This window comes from Aquila chrysaetos, chromosome 1 (genome assembly GCF_900496995.4).
Source record: "Aquila chrysaetos chrysaetos chromosome 1, bAquChr1.4, whole genome shotgun sequence".
Taxonomy (NCBI): domain Eukaryota; kingdom Metazoa; phylum Chordata; class Aves; order Accipitriformes; family Accipitridae; genus Aquila; species Aquila chrysaetos.
In genome coordinates this window covers 16,897,260-16,903,259 of record NC_044004.1, presented here as the reverse complement: position 1 = coordinate 16,903,259, position 6,000 = coordinate 16,897,260, and positions in this window count along the sequence as shown.

The following is a 6,000-nucleotide window of genomic DNA, read 5'->3' as shown; positions in this document are numbered from 1 at the left end:
CAATGGCTACTCTAGAAAGACTACCGCCTGTTTTATTGCTGCGCTCAACATCGTCTGGAGTATCCCTTAGGTCCCTCTGGTCAGCTGGGGTCAGCTCTCCTGGCTGTGTCCCCTCCCAATCTCTTGCCCACGCACAGAGCAAGAAACAGAGAAGGCCTTGATGCTGTTGAGTGATAGCTAAAACTTCAGTGTGTTATTAGCACTGTTCTAGTCACAAATTTAAAACACAGCACCATATGGGCTGCTATAAAAAATTAATTCCATCCCAGTCAGACCCAGCACAGTCTCCTACACCATAAAGTCCCTGGTTTTCCATTCCTGGTTCCTGGTTTCCTTTTCCTGGAACAATTACTTGGTTCCTGTTTCCATTTTCCTGCTATATTTAAAAAGTGTACTTAAAATGAATGTTTATTCCATAGCAAGTGCTAGAAACATCTTGCTGTGCTTGGAACCAGTGCTAAAAACCAAAAATTATCAGGCACTGATAAACTCATAAGAGTTTACACAATATACTTCCTTAGTCAGAGTAGATCCATCTATTCTACTCTCTCCACACATATATGCACCCTTTATTTCAACAAATATACAAATAAAACCACTGATATTAGTGAACTGTAATGGAAGGAAGAAAACTATTCAATGCTTATTATATAATTTTATATTACATTACATTATATTATATCATATTGTATTATATATATACATTTGTGTATATATGCACATGTATATTTATTGGTACATCTTTATCTATTTACAGAACAGCTTTAAGCTTTATGGAAAGAATCCTGAGAACAGGCAAAGACCAGAGCTATCACTGAGATCAAAAACAGACTTTTGAAAGTCCATCTGTTCTGACCAGGTCTGCATTAGAAAAAAACTAGAAAGGAAATCTAAGTTGCATTGATTTCTTAAAGTAAAAGGTAGAAAAGATAATCACTGCATCTTCCTTGAAAAAAAATACTGTTGATTATATCAGTTCAGATCAGATGTGGTTTACAGAAGCCCAGACACAACCTCAAATAAAGTGGCCAGCAGCTAGGAAAGAATGTCTTTCTAATATACCACATCTTGGCCCGTACATATTCTGTCTTTGACTCCATTCATGTTCATCCTGTATCACTCTGCAACCACACCAGGGTGTAGAAAAATTTCACCACTGATCTAGTCAATATTTGAAATGTTCCAAACCACACTCTAACCCTCAGCTGATCTTGGTTCCCTTCACCTATGCAGGATCAATTAGGTTTTTTGCTGCCTATAAAGGAAGTAATTCAGTGGAGACTGTATACATCAGAAAAAAACTAAAACAAGTGCCTAAGTCATTTCAAATTCCCACTAAGAAAAAAAATAATCTTACCTTTATGAGAAGGTGGATTAGAACTAGGAGAGGGCTGAATCTCATATCTTACCCTCATCTGCCTGTAGTAACTCCACCAGTATTGCCTTAACGCAAAGATTTTTTTTCAGCTGTTCATCTGAATAAGCATATGGGGATTTTTACTGCAGTGCTTTAATGAGAGATCAGGCACTCATGACAGCTGAAAGAATTTTTTGATTGGAGCATTAAGCTCAGTGCTTATGGTAAACAGCACTGCCCCTAAGACAGTTGCTTGTGTTCTAGGGATAGGTGTCAGATGATTTCATGTAATGTGTCAAATTCTTCCTTCTCATAGATATGCATGACTTGCCATTACCCTGAGTAGACTCCAGCCTAATGGCAGTAATTTACAATGGCATCTTTTTATTATTTTACTCATTTTATCTTTCTGTAGGAGAGCAATCCTTTGTCTGATTGTCTTTCTGAAGCTTTTCCGGTCAGACAGACAGGCTCTTGCATTGCTCTAAACTATGAAAGTCTTAACAGACTAAGATGGCAATTAGTCAGTAGTTGCTTCCCCTGGCTGCAAAAGCAACTTGAGCATGCCCTGAATATAGTGAATCTGTGCTAATAAATCAAGCAGCCAGCCTGCTCAAATAAAATCACAGGACAATGAAATGTTTGTGCTAGGAGAATCTTTAGCTATGATTGAGATAGAGTATTCTAACTTCCATTAGAGCCAAAATTAAATGAAAATGTGTAAAATTCAGATTTTGAGGTTAAGTTCTTCCTGATATTGGAAAAATCAGTATGAAACACACAGTTCAGTATAGTATCCCTCCATTTTACGTGATTTTTCTTCCAAGATTTTTTCCTTTATAAAATATAGCCTTTGTATTCTTTGAAAGCTAAATCCTAAAGAAAAAAAAAAAAAAACCACAACCAGATATTTTTTTTTGTATCTATCAAATCTCATCTCTTCTTTGGTGAGCCTGCAGCATTATCAGATACAAATATGCAGGGACCAAAATCTTAGGATCTGCTTGGATTGGGATATGTTTTCACCAACTCTTGTACAGCAACAATCATCTTTATAATTGTATCAGCATTTAACATCCTGTATAGAAGCAGGTAACCATGTGTAGTTAGCAAAGGCAATTATTTATACTTCTTTGTCTTTGAATTGTTTCAAAATCAAGGAAAACTTTCTTTAAGGTTGGTTCAACATACTTTCACAATAAAATTAAGGGAGAGGAGGCATCTCAAGTTTTCCTATCCTTGTTCAAATTCGGATGGCCTCCTCCTGCCAAGGTGAAACACTCTGTAAACTCCATTTGGCATCAAAGTTTTCTGTCTCCTGTATACATGTGGTCCACAGAATTTTCCTCTGTGTTATCTAATGAAACAAAATGAGGGATTTTCTCATCATTTCAGAAAGACATTCCTAATGGTTCTGCGCCATCACTGGCTTGGACCTCCTTGGGTTAATTAAAACCACCTACATTTTTCTGAAAACACTTCTGTCCTTGCCTACCAAGATAAAGCAACACTCTGCAAGTCTGAAAACAAACTCTTCCTTTTCTGACCGCATGTGAACCTGTGTTCAATAAGCAGCTAGGTAATAGATTGACAACTGCTAACTGCCACGTATAAGCTGGGAGCCAAGAGGGTTAGACCTCTGCTGAAGAGAAACTACACCTTGGCAGTAATGAATTTCAGAACATTTTAATCAAAATGTTGCTACCATAATGCAGCAAGTAAATGAAGAATAACACTGCTAATAAAAACTACTGAATTCATAGATGAGGAAGGTAATCAGTAATACTAGGACTACAAATGATGACTGAAATTATTAAGCTGTTAGTTTCACTCAGTTAACCATTGCATGAAGGAGCAGTGGTCACTTAATTTACTAGTGCTTCAGGAATTTAGTTCATAATGGAAATGTCAGAGCATCTGCAAATGGGAACCTCAGCATGAACTGGAGTTTGCTATAAAATAACCTTACCATTTAGTCTTGTAAGGTGCTCTCCTTTTTATTAGCTTGTAATTAGCATACAGCAGTCATACGGTTTCTGTTGTTCTGTGATTAACTTAAAGTTAACACTTGTTTGAATTAACTAGTTTTTGTTCCTTTCTTATTTGGGTTTCGCGATACCGGTTTTCAGTTAGATGCTGTTCTGCCAAATTCAGTTGTCAGTTTGGGCCAGTTTGTGAAATAATTGGACACTGCTATAGACTCAGTGAAGAGAGAGTCTGGTGCCTTTTTTTTCATATTTATTTAAATAATATGAATTTTCCTCCAGGTCAGAAGTAACTGAAAATTATTGTTAACTGATGAGTTTTTTTCAACCTCCTTTCAAATAATTACGCCTCCATGTAAAGTAGTTAGTAAACACATCTCAATACACTGAAACCATCACTGCATTTTAAATTAACTAGCCTCTTCCAGAGAAATGCCAGTAGGCTATGGAATATTTTTCTGAAGTGTTGGGCACAGGCGGTGAGTACAGAAAATCTGGCACTGGTGCCACTGCCCCTGTGACAACTTCTTTGTTGCTACTTAAAAGGGCTTCAGCATTTAGGGCTGTCAGCTTACTGTCTTTTGTAGATACTAGACTCACAGAATTAAAAAGGAAATAAAGTTACAAGTTCCTTGCCTGAAGCTTGTTTACCTAGGGATGGAAGTGAGGTACCAGAGAACAACCCACCAGCACAGTAAAAAGGGTACTGCACTTGGAGGTAGGGGTATGACTGCCACGTTTGTTAATATACTTAGTCTTTCAGCAGGTATTTTCAGCAAAATGGTGTACGCCTACAGCCTGTACATGATTATATTTCATTAGTAAACAGTACATGAACAGGCTAGTCTGTTTTAATTATAGTAAGAATTGCATATTAAGAATGCATGTACTATACACTGAAAATGTTGGATTTACATACATTGATGGTATACTTGCAGGGAACACCTGGAACGCTAGTCACATTGAAAACAAACAAAAAACCCCCCACACCCTCCACTCCCCCTGAAAGTAACTGCAGCTTAACATCATCCATTTATTCAGGCTGCTAATTTTTAAAGGAACTCTAGATGTAGAGTGCTCAATATCATTCATTCTTCAGGTCTTGCAGCAAATATATATATTCACTTCTAGTGTATATGTAAATGTAGAAAGTGAGGTTTATAATACACATGCCCGACCCTGTTCTTTTAACACAGTTTGCAAACTCACTGTAGAGAACTGCTGTTAGGTATGGTGTGCCAGGTGACACAGTGTTCAAGGAAGCCTGTGTGCAAACTGTTTAAGCTAAAAGGAATATTGTAACAGAGGGACTGATTCTACACACGTCCCTGGAGTCCCATTAAAATGAAGTCCTCCTTTTATATTCTTGGAACGTTACCTGATGCAGAGAGTCACTCTCTATCATCAGGATTGCTTGAATGCTGCGGAATGGTACTAACAGACATTAATTTGAAATGTAAGCAGCTGTTCACTTCACTGATGCTGGATCTGTATTAATTCACTCTGCCTGAGCATTTGCACAGTGAACATCCTGGTGTCTACGCATATGACTGACAAATAGCTGATATTTTTACATGGATCCATATTTGTAGGTGGTCTAGGGAATTCATTGATCATTTACTATTTGTAAATTAAATTAACTTTTTGCTGTTTGTATATAAAATTAACTTTTTATTCTGCGGGGGAAAAAACTATAAATGAACAGGAGCTTCACAATGTCACAAAGATGACACAAGCAAACTGCAGTTTGCCAATAATGCACCAATGCAACTAATAGTTTAAATAATAATAATTTCCTATACAAAAATATATGTATTTGTGGATAATATATAAGCAGCAATAAGGACTAACTTAGAAAATACTGCACTTCTTCCACATCAATGAATCATAGTTTGGAATAAGGATAAAACCTCTTCCTCTCTTTGCTTGAACAGCAGAAAGACACCAGCTAGATTTAATTGTAACAGTTCTAATGAAAATTTAAAAATGCTGATTAACTGCCTCAAGTTTTAGTCAAAAGGCAGCAGGAATATGTCTGGATTAAGATTTTCAATACAAAACTCACATCGGGATTTGGGCATCCATGGTTGTAATTCTCAGTGATTACTTTTATTTGGTAGTGTTGCCAAATGTTTTCTGTGCCTTTCTATCTTAATAAGTAAACAGATCCCCATAAATTTGATCTTGCCAAATTAGCTGTTCAGGCTTGCCATATGTTGCATGGATCAAATTGGCTTTTGATTACTAGTCTGCACTGCTTGTTCTGCGGCAAAACTGTGCCTTGCAGTTTACAAGCAAACAGCGTTTCAGCTCTCCTAAGGGCAAGACTAAGGTATATTTTAAAATGTGCATGACAGAAAAAAACCAAACCTTTCTTGGAAATCATAGTATAAACAAGGTTTTGCAGCAATTTTTTGTGGACAATTAGGTGCTAATTAAGCCCTAAAAAATGGAGGTCCTACTTTAATTTTGTGTACTTTTTTTCAAGATGAAAGTTGAAGAAAACAAATGTTCTGATCACCTGATGAGGCAGCTCCCAGCAGGATTGTTGGGGTACAGTATGAATATACACTATATGCTCAGGTAGGTAAAAGGCATCCATAAGACATCAGTTCATGCCTAATTAAAACAAAACAAACCAAAAATATATTCTGGGGG